Source organism: Ictidomys tridecemlineatus, chromosome 7, assembly GCF_052094955.1.
Source record: "Ictidomys tridecemlineatus isolate mIctTri1 chromosome 7, mIctTri1.hap1, whole genome shotgun sequence".
Classification (NCBI taxonomy): Eukaryota; Metazoa; Chordata; class Mammalia; order Rodentia; family Sciuridae; genus Ictidomys; species Ictidomys tridecemlineatus.
Genome location: NC_135483.1, coordinates 137,693,021 through 137,709,211, shown reverse-complemented (window position 1 = coordinate 137,709,211; position 16,191 = coordinate 137,693,021). Strand labels below are relative to the sequence as shown.

At 39.8% G+C, this 16,191-nt stretch overlaps 1 protein-coding gene and 1 long non-coding RNA gene across 3 annotated transcripts in view; one reads left to right on the top strand and one right to left on the bottom strand.

The window, feature by feature from the left end:
- The window catches only part of LOC144365329 (uncharacterized), a 51,046-nt gene extending 38,215 nt beyond the window's left edge, over positions 1-12,831 (top strand). The window contains exons 2-3 of the long non-coding RNA XR_013423638.1: positions 5,752-5,821; positions 11,910-12,831. This is a non-coding gene — a long non-coding RNA (uncharacterized LOC144365329). The remainder of the gene's footprint in view (positions 1-5,751; positions 5,822-11,909) is intronic.
- Cers6 (ceramide synthase 6) overlaps positions 1-16,191 on the bottom strand; it is a 281,227-nt gene that overhangs the window by 160,824 nt on the left and 104,212 nt on the right. The window lies entirely within an intron of this gene.

Here is a 16,191-nt window from a genome sequence, read left to right as displayed (position 1 = left end):
GAGCCTGTATCTCCACTGAATGGCTGGGCCCCAGAGAAGTAGGAAGTCACATTTCCTGACATGGAAACAAACCACTTGCATAATCACTACCATTTCAAGTGGAAGAATGAGACTGGCTTCTTGCAGCACAGCGCAGATGGATTTGGCACTTGTTTTTTAAAAATCCTTAGGACAGGAAGGTAAAATACAGGTAATTCTTTCTCCATCAGTCTCTTCCCCTGAGATAGCTCCAAAACTGACAATGCGGACAGCCATAAATCTAGAGGTGATTTTGTACTTACATATTTCTACCACCTCCAACAACTTCACAGGAAAATAATTCAAGTCTTGCTCTTAATCACATTATTTTTTTGTCATAAAGTGAAAGCAAACAAACAAAAAACCTCGTTTCTTGCAGTTTTTTGCTGTTGTTGTTGATGTCTAAGGTTCAAAAAAGAAGAAACTAGGCCTAAATTCTCCATATTAAATATTCAATTAACACCTCTTAATTTCAGTGAAAGAATGTCTTGATGTATGTGAGTAGATTTTAATTCAAATAGTGTGATCAACCTCCCTGCCCAGTGACTGGTTTCACTTCACTATTTTGATGGAGTCCTAGGGAAAACCAAAGAGTACAAAGGACCCTAGTCTTAGTGAATCCACAGAAGCTGTACACATGTCCACCTACAATTTGGTCATGGACGTGTTAATCATGAACTGTCCTTATTAATACCGCATAGAATCTTCCATGAAGTTTTTCTGTGTAGACAGATATCATTGAAAAAAAAAAAACAAAACAGCAAGGGATATGTTATTTGCTATAGATAGGTCTCAGGCAAACACCAAAAACACAGAAACTGAGAAATCTCAAAAACATTTTTCTTTAAAATCCGCAGTCTCATGGCAGCTCACTGGCAGTACTCATGATGTCTATGATGTCTCAACAAAAGAAGAATGAGCAATAACACATCCCCAGAAAAAGTCAATCTTAAAGGCAACTTCAATTGCTCAGGATTCCAATGCCATTAAAATCTACTTTTAAATCACAATCTCAGTAGTTGTATAGAGAAAGAAGGAAGGAATGCATGTTCACTTACACACTGATCCTGACTCTCATTATATGCCTTGGGTAAATTGATTGACATTTCTGAATAAGGGTAAAACCATCTACCCAAAAAGAGCATAATGAGGATTAAACAAAATGACTTTGGTGGAGATCTAGGTACATAATAAGCATTCAATAAATGTTTATGCTAAGACAATGACAGAAGACCAGATCATGATGGCAAATGGCCATTAAAATAATTACCATAGAATATTCATAAGGCCTAAGAAAGTATTCTGCATAGAGTCAGCATTTCTTTCATTGAATGACAGAATGGATTCCATATCCATGGATGACAAATAATGATTCATCAGAATGGGAGAGCAAGTAAAATTATATGAATAAACAGAATTGGAGCCTTGTGATTGACAAATTCCTGGCAGCTCAGTCCTCTAAAGTTACTGCTTCCTGCCTCTAATCCTCTCCCTAAAGCTCAAACACCCTTATGACATTCAGCATTGGTATTTTTGCACTGTTCTCTGAATGCCTAATGGCTGGTTTGGTCTGTGATCCTGGAGGCCACCCAGGGGACTCAGCTTATTGTGTTTGGTTAAAGTGCCACCCTCTCCTCAGGGTCCAAAGAGACAGTGAACAGTAAAGAAGCCAGGAAGGCTAAACAGCCTCTTGCTGGCTCCAAACCAGCTGCACCTGGGCTTGGCCCTGTTCTTGGATGTCACTAGGGCATTCTCTTCTTTCACATCTTGCTTTGCTGGTTCACTTTCCTGGTGGTCTCCATCCAAAAGGACATACCTGTCAATCCTCACACCCTTGTTCCTTCCTGTCTCCACTTGGTCCCAATTCACTGATTCATAAACCACACTGCTACTAATATATATTTCTTTTTTTTTCAGAACAGTAATAACTGACATTTATTGAATATCTACTATATGGCAAACATTATCCTAAGGTTATTATACAAATGAACAACTGATATATATATATATATAGTTCAATATTATACTCGATATCCCCATCCTTGAAGGGAGATTTTCTGTTCAACACTGCAAAATGATCAGCCTGGCCTACGCATAAGCAGCATTCTCCAAATCGGCTAAATCTGATTGAGTTTACATTTGTCTCAGTGTTAATCTGCAACAGCAAGCTTTGCCAATATTATTTTGTGACACATATGAGGCAATAATTACTTTTTCAGTTATTGCTTATTAGGTACCAGAAAATAATTTTGGCAAATCTATATCTTTCATGTCTCTGAAAGGCCATGTCCCATAGAGGTCTGTATACAGTGGGTACTTAGCAAAGATAGCTACTTCACTGGATCACTATGCTCCAGGCACCTAAAGCTGTTGTTGTATGCAGTTTAGGAAAATGCTATAGTTGAAGCTGGTAGTCACGTTGGACACAGGGTCAAACTGACCTTGTTTAATTTTACATCAATATTAAAATGATGTTCTCATGTAAAACAAAACTGTGTGAAAATCCTAGTTTTCTAAATCTTTATCTTCAAAGTTTTTGAAGATTTGTATGCATCATGCACTGTTGTTGTTTTTGCGATACATAACACCAGATTGAAGGTCTTCGTTCTTTCTCTTCCAGATATTGCAGGCAAGGCTATTCAGATTAACTGCTTGCAACCGATGATAAACAAACTAAACTTCTCTATTGAAAATAAATAAATAAAGCACCAAAAGGTGCCAAGATAATAAGCAGCTCTCACTATAAAAATCTAAGGGAACTGGGCACCCAGGGATCAAAGTAGAACATGATAGTTCTTTTGCCACACGCAAAAAATCTGGGTTTCTATTTTGGCAGCCCAGGAAAGGGGAAAGAATCAAGCCTATCCAATGTGGAAGATATTACAGAAGATAGTCTCCGTATTAAACTGGGACCCCAATAGATTATTATATCTATAGGATGAGTATGAACCATAAATAAAATCTAAATCTAGCTCTAACTCAGAAACTCCAGGGATAGACACATGGGCACTAAGCAGAAGAGAAGCAAAAAGGGATGGAAAAATAATTACAATGAGATCTTCAGCAGTGACCATAACCTATGCTCACTGGGCCTTGATTTAAGGTGGGTAAACTGGTAGTATAAGGAAATACAGGTCAGACACATCAAGATAAAGTCAAGAATCCTTCTCCCATAGTTTTTTAAGAACAATAGGTAGCAAAAATTTAAGTACATAAGGAAAACAGGTACCACAGATCAGAATCAGAAATAGACCCACAAATATTCAAACTACCAAATATCAACAGTGTATCACATTATAAAGCAACTATATTTTCTATGCAATGAAACAAAAGACCAAGTAAAAAGTATCTGCAGAGAACAGGAAACACAGAAACTAACCAAGTAGATTTTTAAAAGATCAAATAAAACTTCTACAAATAAAAAAATAGAATAACCATTTTTTTTAAAGAAAGGAGAAGGAAAAAATAGAGTTGAGAGGGAAAGGATACGATGAAAGAGAAGTTAAGACACAGGAAGCTAAAGCATGATGCTCTAAAATACCATTTAATTGTGATTGCAGAAGAAAATAGGGCAGGGAAGAAGCAATATTTGAGGAAGTAATAACTGAGAATTTTCCAGAGCTGATAAAACTCTATAGATTTAAGATGCCCAAAGACTCTTGAGAAGAATATATTTTTTAAAAAATTACATCTATACATAGCACACTGGAAATACAGAAAGACCAAGACTAAAGGGGAACTCTCAAAGCTTACAGGAGGAAAATGGCATTATTTTTCAGGGAAAGATGGACTGACCATCAACTTCTTTACAGCAATCATGGAAGCAAGAATACAGTGGAATGACACATCAACATGCTGAAAGCAAATGCCTGCCCATCTTTCATTCTATACTCAGAGACAAAACTTTCAAGGATGAAGAAGAAATAAATTCACTTTTAGACAAGAATAACTAAAAGATTCCATCCCTAATAAGACTCAAATATCCACACAAAAACTAACTGGTTTCAAATGGAAGGTCTGAATATAAAAAAGAATGAGGGAAAATAAAAAACAGTAAATGTGTGTGCAAATCTAAAAGAACATAAACTCTGTAAGGTTTTTTGTGTGTTTTTTTTTAAGGTGAATAACATCTTTTAGAAACAGAATAAAAAGCATGACAAAAATAGCTTAAGTCAGAAGAGTATATAGTGATAACATATTCTAAGTACCTCAGATTTGTGCTCAGCAGAGTTATTCTAAATACCTCAGGAGGAGGGTAAAGGATGAATCAACTTCCCAAGCAATCAGAGAAATGCAAATCAAAACTACATTGAGATTTCATCTCAACCCAGTCAGAAGAGCAATCATCAAAACTACAGACAGCAATAAATGCTAAGAGGGATGTGGGGAAAAGGTGCACCCGTACATTGCTGGTGGGATTGCCAAACAGTACAACCATTCTGGAAGGCAGGATGGAGATTCCTCAAAAGACTAGGAATGGAACCACCCTATGACCCAGCTATCCCACTCCTTGGTACTTATCCAAAAGAACTAAAATCAGCATACTATAGTGATACATGAATGCCAACATTTATAACAGTGTCATTCACAATAGCCAAGTTATGGAATCAGCCAGGTGCCCATTAACAGATGAGTGGATACAGAAAATACGGTATATAAACAATAGAATGAAATAATGGCATTTGCTAATAAAGGGATGGGACTGGAGGACATCATGCTAAGTGAAATAAGCCAGGCTCAACTGTTTTCTCTCATATGCAGAAACCAGAGCAAAATAAAGAAATAAAAGCATGAGGGTATGGGGGTTGGGGGGAGATGTTTCATGAAAACAGAAGGGAGGTTAGTAGAGAAAGGGGATTGAGGGAGAGAGAGGAGAGACAAGAAAGGGTAAGAAATTCAGAATAAAGTGACCAGATTATGCTATATCATAAATGAATATATCAGTGAACTCTCTCTCTCTGTCTCTCTCTTTGTCTCTCTCTCTCTCTCTCTCTCTCTCTATATATATATATATATATATACACACACACACACACACACACACACACACACACACACATAAATACATTCATATATATTTATAAAACACCAGTCACAAACAATAAATAAATAGATGGAAGATCCGTAAAGTACAGGAAGGGGAACAGGGGTAAGGAAGAAAGGAAGGAAAATAGAAGTACTAGGAATTGAAATGGAGCAAATTATATTCCATGCATGTATGAATATGTTAAAACGAACTCCACTATTATTTGTAACTATAATGTGCTAATAAAAAACATTTTTAAAAGATGGATCAACATTAGATATTGATAACTTAGGCATAATCATTAAAAATTCTAGGGTAACCACCCAAATAATAAAAAAATCAAATCTAATTCCAAAACTAAGTAGAAATGGAATCAGTTAAGAAAAAGGAGAAAAAGAAACATAAAATAGACAAAGCAACAAAAAGCACAAAATAAAACAGAGATTTAAAGCATTTCAAGTGATGATGTTAGATAGGAAGGTTAAGCTCTGGTGGAAAACAGAAAACAAAAATTATCAGTCTGAATAAAACAAAATCCCACCATATGTTTTCCACAAGAAACACTCTAATACATAGTCCACATATGTGGCATTTTTAAACAGGCAAAAGTACACTATATTATTTTGGAATACAGGTATAAATGTATATATGTGAGTAAAATGAAGAACAACTTTACCATAAAAGTTGATATGGTGCTTATTTCTTAGGAGGAAAGGTGATGGTGTGGTTGAAGAGGAATTCAGAAGGAGCTGTGAGAAGCAGCAGCCACACAGTCTGGTATGTGGAGCAGAATGTTCCAGAAAGAATGGGAAGCACTTACAAAGGTCCCTAAGCAGGCACAAGCTGAGCAGAGAGAGAGAGCACCTTGATGTCACCAGAGTGGTGAGAGGAGATGAGTCAGGGATACAGACAGCCAAGATCTAGAAATTGTATTTGAGCTAATTATAAGAGGCCTGGGGTTACTTTCCATGTACCAAAAAACCCTGTGGAGCCATTTAGATTTAACTCTGGGTCAGAGGTGGGAGGGGCAGGTACTTAGGGGAATTCCAGGTGGACACACCTGCACCAGGTAAGGGGTGGGGAAGGAGGGGAAACCTCAGAGGAGAAGGTACCTGAGCTGGACTTCAAAGAGTTGAGTATGAGTCATATGTAAGGGAAAGGGAGCGTGAGGCCCTGGGACAGTGCGTACAGAGAACTCCCAGCAACTGCATACCACCAGGCACAGGGTACAAGGAAGATAACCAGACGAGAAGCACTGGTGATCCCTGTGAACCGGAGGCCACAGAGAACCAAAGGGCAGAACCTGAAACCCTTTCTCAGGCCTCAAGTTTCTACTTTATAGGCCCTCCCAGCAAGCATATTAAATATATTATCAACCCATATCCTATATTTATTTTTTGTCTATAAAAAGGAATAAAGGTTATAAATCATTTTTATAAATTCCAGTTTAAGAATTACCTTCATAAGGGGATGGCAGAATGAAACACTATGGTAACAATGTGGACATTTATTACACTATTCTCTCTTGTAGACTTCAAAATTTTCACAATAAAAGGTTAAAAATTACTGAAAGAACCATTATTTTGTTCCACTGGGATTAAAATTTTATTATATTTACATGTATATCTACAATGAGTTGAGCCATTAAATCATATCTTGCAGACATTTAATTAAACATTTAATAATTTCAGGGAAAACTTTTGTTTGAGGTAATTATCAGAGGCCTGGGATTACTGTTCAGGTTCCAGAAGAGTTATACTCTTGGGTTTTACAAAACATGCATCCCTTGCAGTTTTTTCATTTGCTTATTTGGTTGCCTTCCAAATGAAAGCCTTATTTTTAAAATGAGAGACTTAGATCTAAAACATCTAATGAGGGTACAACATGCAGAGTACAAAGAGAAAAACTGAGAAAGAAATAAAAACAGACTGCTTCTTTTTCTCTTTCTCCTCTCTCTTGTTTATGTGCAGATATAGAAAACTAGCTGGTTGACTGCAGGCATATCTGGATGCATGTCTTAAAATTAAAAGCATAAATGAAATAAAATGTCCAATGCATCAAATCATCCAAAGCTCAAGAGAACTGCATATGGCAGTCTTAAGAATCCTCAGGATGTGACAGAATTTGCAGAGCAGAAGGGAGTATGGGATGGAGCAGCACCCCAGTTAACAAGAATTTCTTGCTTCTGCAGCTCACAGGGGATTTGAACAGAGAGACAAGATGGTGCTCAATTAACACACACACTTTATTTAAATTCCAGTCAAAATGGGCACTCCAGGTCAGCCTACCTCAGTATCTTCCAAAGCTACACACTGACTGAAGGTCAGAGGGACTTACCCTTACTCTCCTATGAATACAAATGTGGAAATGATAAAGAACGAATAAGCATGTATTGGATGACATCAGTTCCAATCTGGTCTTCCTGCTCCAAAGGTGCACCAAACATCTGACCCAGGGTCCCCAACTCCCAGCCCTGCCCATAACCCAGCACTCCAGCCAGTAGTTATTCACTGTACTCTGAAGGTTCATCCAGCCCTGAGGCTTTCTGGACTAAGGGTGACCTGTGAGTGATGACACCCTCCTGACACTTATACCCCTTATTTCTAGAAAATGCAATCTACTGATTTCCCTAACCCTGGCTGCCTACCACCCACGCACGGAGAAATACTCCATAGAGAGAAATTAATAAAGTCACTTCCAGAGGATTATTTCACCTTCTCCTCATCCTCAAATGAACTCCTCCCTCTACCCCTGCCAGTCAGTTTGCTGTTTCCCTGGGGCAATGAATGCAATCAGGAGGGTCTAAGGTGCCTCTATCTACCTTAAAGCCACCTGGTACTCTGGCTTCAGTTTGTTACTATAGATGCACTGTCTGTGTGACAAGCTCAGCCCCTCCTGCCTAGGCAAGCACACAGCCCTTGCCATTCCGCCCCTGGATTTTTCCCTCTCTGCCCAATCATTCCCAACAGCAAAAAAAAAAAAAAAAAAAAAAAAAAATAGTGTCATTTTTTTCCCTTCTTAAAAAAAAAAAAAAAAAAAAAAATTCTTAGCCAGGCTTCGTGGCTCTCCTCTAGCCCTAGCTCCCCGAAGGCTAAGATGCAAAGATCACTTGAGCCTCAGAGTTCAAGACCAGCCTAAGCAACATTACATAGGAGACTCCCCCAACCCTACACATACCCTTAACCCCCACGTTCCTCTTCTAATTACCCACCCTTTTCCTGAATTTCCCTTTTATAATAAACCTCAGAAGGGCTCCCATATTTCTTTCTCCCCCTTTTCTGTTAGACTGTCTTAGGCAGAGACTTCATCCCTCTCCATTTAAACTGCTCTCTACAGACTCCAATGACTTCTGAGCTGTCACATGACCCATCACTAGTGTCAGACACAGTTGACCCTTAATACCTCAGCCGTGGCTTCTACGAAGTCACCTTACTTCATGGTCTCCTTCATCAGCACCTCCTCCACTCCAGTCTCTAACGTAGAGAGCACTGTACTCAGATGTTTTCTCCACCTCCCTTCACTGTCTTTGTAAGACACATGGCTCAGGACTCGCAATGCCACCTATTCACTGATGGTTGCCATATTTATTTCTTCAGGCTACACCTCCCTGAACTCTTTGTTCATCTACCCAGCTGCCTGTGGCACCCATCCACACCAATATCCCAGTTTCCTCTAACTAAATATGTCCAAAATCAAAACCTAAGCTTCTGCCAGATCTGCTCCTCCCTCATTTCTCATGGCTCACCTTCCTCCCAACGTTCAGGCAAATCCTGAAGGTCACCAGAGTCCTCACTGACTCTCCCAGTACACAACCAATCTCTCAGAAAATTCTGTTTAGTCTACCTTCAAAATCCATCCAGGTGGGAAGTGCCCACTATCTATGTATATGAGCTTGTGCAGAGGAAAACAGGAAGACTATGAGAGCAAGCAAGGCGGAATGATGACAATGGTGAACCTGGGTGAAGTCTATACAGGGTTTCTTTACACTATTCTTGAAACTCTCTATAAATTTCAAGTGACTCCAAATTTTTTAAAAAGTCAAAATGAAAGAGAAAGACTTAAGAGGTAGAAGTACCAAATCTAACGCCCAAATTTTGATTGAATTCTACCTGGAAGGAAATACAAATATAAAAGACTTTGTCAGGAAGAGAATTGGGGAGGTTTGGATATGAGCTGTGTATTAGTTTAGTATGATAATGGAGTTCTGACTATGCAAAAGAACAGCCTCATTTTCTGAAGATTCATGCTGAAGCACAAAGTCTGACAACGTCTATGATTTACTTTGTTCAGCAAGCAAAGCTAAAGGTAAAGCAAACTTGTCAAAATACTAATTAATGGATGTAACTGATGAGTATATGGTGCTCACTAAACTATGCTTCCTTCCTTCACATGTTTGAAATTTTTAGAAATTGAAATCTTGTTGGAATCCTGATTTGGCTCTCTGATTATTTCCACTGTCAACACCTAAGTTCAAGCCACTAGAATTCTCACCTAGATTATTTCAGTGGCCTTCCACCTGGTCTCTAGGCACATCCCTAAATCACTCCAGCCCATCTGAACACATCAAGCCAGTATGATCCTGTTAAAATGGATGACATCCCTCCTTGGTTCAAAACCTTCCAAAGGTGTCAAGTCTCAAGCAAAATAGCAAAGTCTTTTCAATGACCTATCAGGCTCTGCCCGATGTGGTCACCTTCCCAGACCTCCCCCTCCACTTCTCTCTCACTCCAAACACACTGCCCTTGCACAGGCCCAGTAAGCTCCTTCTCAGGACACTTACAATTAATCCTCCTCTGCCTTGGATGAGGTTTTCTCACCTCTCTCAGGTCTTGGCCCAAATGCCTTCTTCTCAGGAAAGACCTCCTCCACCACCCCTAAATTTTCATGCCCTGGCCCATACACAAAAACTCCTGATCTTTCTTTCCAGCTTTCTTTTTCTCTATTGTATTTGGAGCCAACTGTCATGCTGCATATTTTATTTAACTATCTACTGTCTCCTTCCCCGATGAAATGTAAACCATATTCCAAGAACTTATAGGAAATATTGGCACATGATATGCACTCAAAATAAATGAAACAAATACATGGCAAATCAACTCTGGAAAGTTACTGGTCCCAAAACATGTATTCACTCATGTGATGCTCTGGAAGTATTTGCTGGGCACCTTTTGTATGCAGGCAGAGACCTAGGTGATGGGTATGTGAAGGGAGTTAAGAAAACTCCTTCCCAGAAGGAATTTACAGTCTAGTAGATAAAAATAACTAAGAGCAACGACTTGTTGCCATTAGTAGTAAAGGTGTTACACAAACTAGGAAATTGTTGTTTCTGCTTTGGGGAAGGAGAATGACAGTATGATGCCTCCTTCAAATAATAGGTGAGACCTCACAGGTTATAGGGATCCATTTCCAGGACTCTGCTCCTCACTAGACACTCGGCATTGTCGGCATTGTGCCCGGCATAAAGTAGTCCCTCAATAAATAGCCACTGTGATGGAGGGGCAGGTATTTGTCAAGGGGTTAAAGAGGAGGAAGGGCATCTGAGGCTGCGGCAAGGGGGGAACATGAGTGAAGGCCAAGGGGCCCGAAGAAGCACAGCTCCTCCACTTAGCATACAGCCACAGAGACTTGGATTCTTATAAATCTTCACAAAATTCTTAGCAAAAAGTTGAGATTTGTTCAAGAAGTGAGTCCACCTTGAGAAGGCCCTTCTGTGCTTTAAGTGATAATTACCATGCTTCTCCTAATAATCATCAGTATGATAATAGCAAACATTTAACAGGGGATGGCAAAGCACAAGTATTTTCTGTGTCTCTAGAGAACAACTCTAGAGAGGAGGGAAGGGAGGGATGGCCTCATCTTAAATTTGCAATACTATTTGGATACAATATGTTCCAAGAAACTGATGCTGAGCAAGTTGAAAAGTGGCAGAAACAAACAGGTAGGGACATGGCACCCTGGGCCCCTTTGTGCTCTAACATCTTGACCTAAAAATGCAAACCTCCTTGTTCCACCACAAGGGCCTCGCCCTGCTGTTTAGATAAGTGAAGAACTGTGATCAGAAGAGCTACTTTAAAAGTCAGGAAGCCAGAAAACCATGTTCTCACCTCAGTGTCCAAGAAGTGTTTCTCTAAGGAAAGGAAAGGAAATATAATTATGGGGATTAGCTCCTTCTACAAAAATCAAATAATTATATCTCTTAATTATGAAATAATTATATCTGCCAAATAATTATATCTCTTAATTATAAAACCCAGATAAGACACATTCTAGTAATGTGTACCATCCAGTATTAAACAAGGTTGCAATAATATTTGGCTAGGGAGTGGAATTCAAATAGTTTCGCCAGCCTTTAACACACAGGACTCAGAATTGATTTTTAAAAAATAATAACTACTTTTATTATGCATTAGCCACTATCCAAGGTGTTTTCTATAAATTATTTTACTTAATCATTAAAATAACTCCACTAGGTTTTTGAGATTATTAATCCTGTTTAACAGACAAGAAAACTAAGGTTTAAAGGCTGAAGTAAAGAGAATGTCCTTTATCTAGGGGGAAAATGTCCTATATTTCTATTTAGTAATGCATATAGAACGCAGCATACAGTAAATGTTGCAAAATGTTTATCATACACATTGGGAAAAAAATAGAAGATCCACTGTTAAAAAAAATAGAAAATCATAGGTTAAGAGAAGCCCTTAGGTTTAATACACCAAAGGTTTAGCCAGCATTCATGTAAAAACTTTCAGATAAAATTCATTCTTGTAAAAAATAAAATACTTTTTTACTTTCCAGCTAAAATAATTTTTTTATTTTTGAATCAAGCAAATAGAAATGATGCACATAAGTCCATTTTCTATTTCAGAACTAGAATCAAAAGGAACTGTGATCAGTTGAAGATGGACACATTTCAATGACTAGAATTAAGAATTAGAAAGAAAAATCATAGATGAGAAGAACCACCTCAATGAATAATGGAAGAAAACCAAGGCTGTCTGTTGAAAAGGACATCTAAAAGGCAACTTTGGAAGAAATTCTGTATTTGGCTACTTCTTAAGATCTGCATGAGCCCATCTACCAATGCTGCAGGGACACCCCAATCTTCAGAATTCTGGATTGATATAAGCCAAAAAGCACTACCACTATTCCTTCCCCATCTGCCCCCCTCCTATCCTGCCCTCACCCCTGACCTACCCTCAGAGAAGGGAGAACTAAAAGAAAGTTCAGAGAGGGGTTTGGCTGGAAGCCAGACCACAAGGTCACCCAATGTCTTGGTGCAGAGATCACTTCAGGGCCAGGGAATTGCTGACATCCAAACCAATAAGGAACACAGTGAGGCTCAATGGTATGTATTTCATTGTAGGAAGGTCTGCAGAATCCTATTAGAAGATGTTCACTTGTTATGGTATAGGGGTCATTAGTGGTGAATACTGTTCTTGCTGTCATAATTCAGCCTATAAAACTCAATATTAATTGTCCCCAAAGCATGCCCTAAAATACATTTCACAAGAAGCTCTCTACACTGGCCAAAGTTTTAGACGTATTGCTCTCAAATCTGGTTTGCTGGCGCACAAGTACTCATTTACAAAGATTCACCCTGTACCCAGGGATAGCAACATGCACCTATACCTCCCTTCTAAATTGTCCTGCCTTCCCCTCCCTCCCTCCTAAACTGAACTCTAGAGAAAATATGTCCTTTTTGTCTTTAAATTCTGCAGCACTGCGTCCCTGCCACATAATTGGTCTTCTGTAACCATTTGGGAAATTAAAGTGAATTAAGTCCTGAAGGTAGATAATTTGTTCCAGATTTTCTGGAACACTCCTGGTTGCAAATCTTCACTTGTCCCCAGAAACATTCAAGCATACCCGTGCTTTTCTAACTGCATGTCCTGGTTTTGTTTTTTATTGGTGTTTGTTCATTTTCCCCTTGTCTTATGTTTTTAACAGTGGACCTTCATTGCAGAGGGCTGAGTTAATGGCATGCTAACAGTCATCATGGGTCCCAAACCCTAATTTTCTTTTCTGTAAAATATGACAGAGGAGGTATAGCCAATCATGAGAAAATAACTTAATTTGGTCTTATTTCCTTTTCCTTTGGATGTCTGCAGTGAGGGAAGAGGGGAGAAAAGGCCATATTGCTGATTCTAGGCTCAACATTATCCTTTCCAGAAGATGAGATAAAGGCTGGAAGGCAGACTACACAGGGGCGGGAGAGTGCTTGCTCGAAACCATCTCTGTTATATATCTACTTACAAGAGATTTATTTTCAACAAGTAAGATTTTGTGTTTTTTTTTTAACACACACAAAAAAATAAAGATTTCTAACTTAGTCAGACATTGGCATGAGGCACTGATAATACAAAGCCAGTTACATTCTTAAATGAGTTGAGCAGTTAGGAAACACAAGATTTCTATGAAAGCAGGAAAAGCAAGGACACTATGGAGCAGAAGGGCAGGTGGAGCTAGATATTCAGAAGACACAGCCTCAGCTGGGCAAGTAGGTCTCAAGTTGCCTGTTGGCTCCCCCTTCCTCCTTGCCCACTCCAGGCTGACTGGAGTTCTCCAAAGACACCATATTCTTCCAATGATTTCTGCTCCCTGGAGCAAACTTTAAAGACCTTCCTGATCTTTCTCCACCTGGCCACAGAAATCATCCTTGAAAGATCAGATTGTCACTCCTTGGAAAGCCCATCCCCCTGCCTCCCTGTCCAGGACTATCAGAAAGGTTCAGTTGGTCTTATCCATTAAAGTCAATCTGTTGGTCCTAGATGGTCAATCCAGTTCCATAGGTCCAAACAACGGGTTCCTTCAGTAGATACTTATTGTGGTCTTGTTGAGAGCCACGGCCAGGTCAAGATGGTGCCTGGCATTTTGCCAGAAGGGGCGGCTCCTGCTGCCTCAGGTGCCCGTTACTTTTGAGTTCTCGTGGAGTTCCCATTGAGTTCCCATTGAGTTCTCGCAAAGTTCCTGTGGAGTTTGCGTGGGTGGAGTTTGCGTGAGTTCAGGAATCAAGTTTGTTCCTGCTTGAATCTACAAGTGGCTTGTGACCTCCCGGTTATTTGTGCCCAGCCAGACTGCAGTATGTTCTCACAAAGCACCAGCCACTGTGCTAAACCATGGGAATGAAAATATGAACAAGAGCCAGTACAAGAACCTAAGGTACTAACAGATTGATAGCATAGATAGATACAAGCAGCGGAATCAGCAAACCTCCAAGTGCTCTAGCAGAGAGCAACTGAAAGTGCTTTAGGTGCAGCAAGGAGAAAGCACAAAATCTAATCCCAGTGTTTTATAAACAGGTGAGGGAAAGAGGCGGCTACAGTGTGCATAACAAACACCAAAATGGCCCATTTCTACTCTGAATGCAGTTATATACAGTAATCCTGAGTTTTTGCTAACACTATGCACTTGAAATAACACAAGCCCTGAATGCAGGCAGAGCTGAGTACAAATCCAAGCTGCGTTGCTTAGTAGCTGTGTGGTGCTGGGTCAGGTACTCCACCTCTGCAGTCCCTTCAAGGGTAAGGAGGACTTTTAGGACCTAACATGTTACACAGGGTTGTTGTCTAGATGTAGAGGTCCTATCACTGTATCCAGAATATGACACATCCTCAGTTAATCTCTTTCCCCTCTTTTATCAGGTTTTATGCCTCATGCCATCATTAAGTGCCCAGTATATGTGTAAGAAAACCTACTATTATATAATATATTAAAGCTGAAAATATGCAATTTCAGGACACCTGTGGCTAAATAAAGGGGTTATCTCAGGAGTTAACAGAGCCTAAAGAATTTGGCAGTATGGTCAAGACCTGAGCCTTTAATGCCAATTCCATGAACCTTGACCCCAGTGTCACGATATATGTGATGCCCAGCCATTCACCTCACTCATAATTTGTCCTTTGCAGGAACTTTTTTTTACAGAAAAGGCACCTGGCAACGCAAAATGCCTTGCTAAGGGTAATATAACTTGAGCTAAATCATGAGCCAGGAATATTTGATTTTTACTCTCAAATTTGTTCAAGATCGATTGCCTCTTTAACCAATAAATATTACATTTAACAGCTAACTCCAAAGCCATGCTGACCTCCTGAGGCTGATCAGGCTGTCCTGGACCTAACTGAGGTGGCCTTACTGAGGCCAGTCCCACTGAGTAGCAGCCTTTGTTCCTCCCTCCCTCCTGGTAGAGGCAAGCTGTGTCCTTCTCTGAATCACCTGGGCAAATTTTAAATCTCTGTGGTTCAAAGACATTCACTGTGTGTTCTGACATTTTTCATGTGGTGCCTCAAAAGCCTTGGCTTCTGCAGGCACAGCATGTATCGCTTCCTGCCAAAGTAGGACACCTTTTCTCTTCCACTTCTGTCATGCTGCTACACAGCAGCAAGTCAACGGTGCTGAGGCTCTGAACTCACACTGATTTTGCATCTTTTTCTCCTGTGTGTAATGCCCAAATCGATAGTCCTGCAAATCCTCATGGATTCTGCCTCTGTGGGTTCCACAGAGTAACAGAGCTTCATTCTATATTGAAAACCTGCTCTTGCATCTTCTTGAATTCCTCCTCCTCAAATGACAAAAACCAGAGCTGCCTCTTCTGGGGCTTTAGCTCTGAGGGGCCCCACTTCGGATGGAGGGTTATGACAGACTAATCACTATTTGCTGCTGCTTAGGTTACCCTAGCTTGACTAATGACAGAAAAGGGTGATGGTAAAGACAGTTAACACTTACTGCACCTTTACTAGGTGCAAGTCACCTTTCTATACATCTGAACTCATTTAGTGTACAACCACCTTATAGAGGTAGCCCCTATTAATATGCACATTTTACAAATAAAGAAAATAAATCTCAGGGTAGCAAAACAACTCTCCCAAATCCTGGGGCTTCATGTGAGAGAAGACTCAAACTCAGATCGCCTGGCTCCACGGCTCACCCTTTCACAACTACACTGCAGCAGTCCTGCTACAATCCTGTTAACAGGTATGTTCTGAAAACGTGAATGTCTTCCAGTGTAAGAATAACACAGATTCCCTGTTTGTTTATGAGTGATTTCATATGCCAAAAGCACTAGGTGAATACAGAAAACTGCACTCGACTGGCCAAATGGCCTGGGAATACACATGCGTGCGTGCGCATGCGCACGCACACACACACAC